Here is an 839-nt window from a genome sequence, read left to right as displayed (position 1 = left end):
GTTAATGTCGCCCCTTAATTAACATCCTAAAAACTTCAGTACGTCCTCATTTCACCGGAGAGCTGAATTCCGGGCAAAATCTTTGGCTAGCCGTAACTCGCTAAAGAAGCGTTTCCAGACCTACGTTAATGTGAACTTTTTTCTTTGTGTGTGTGTGTGTCCTTTTCTTATTCAACTAAGTTTAAAAACGGCATTCAGTGATGGATTGTGTAAAAATGTTTTTTTTTTAACCTTTTCATTCACCAAAGGTTTATCAAGAGCACATTTTTTCTGTTTATAGTAACCGGTGCTAAACTGTTACTAGGAGTGTGAATTAAAATAACTGTGATCGATAATATAAAGATTCTTTTCTTTCACTGACAAGGACGAAAAGCGATCTAATTTTGGACAGTTTTTTTTATAAAGTGGTTTTGCCGGAATAGATAGGATTGATTTTTTGGAACTACACGATTACAAAGTTTGAAAATATTTCATACGGTAGCAATTATTTAGTATGTCGTTATGGTAACTATTAGTCATTACCGTGGTAACAGGTTTATTTATTTATTAAAAAAACAGTTGTTACTGTATTAACATTGTGGTTCGTTAATTAATTATTAAGTATTATTTGTTACTTTGTTAAAATAAAGTGAAAAATTACTAAACTAAGAACATATATAGTGTTTCCACGGTAACGTATTACGTTGTTATCGTGGTAATCGGTGGTGCTTCGCTTTACATTACGTTTGTGTGTTAATTTTAACCATTATTTACATTTATTAGCAAATAACATATTTTACATCTTGTATATCGTATTGATTTTTATAAACGATAAAGGTGTGAATATTTCCTTTACAGAA

This window comes from Lycorma delicatula, chromosome 6 (assembly GCF_047948215.1).
Source record: "Lycorma delicatula isolate Av1 chromosome 6, ASM4794821v1, whole genome shotgun sequence".
In the NCBI taxonomy this organism is placed as follows: domain Eukaryota; kingdom Metazoa; phylum Arthropoda; class Insecta; order Hemiptera; family Fulgoridae; genus Lycorma; species Lycorma delicatula.
The sequence above is the reverse complement of the archived record's forward strand: the minus strand, read 5'-3'. Positions refer to the sequence as shown.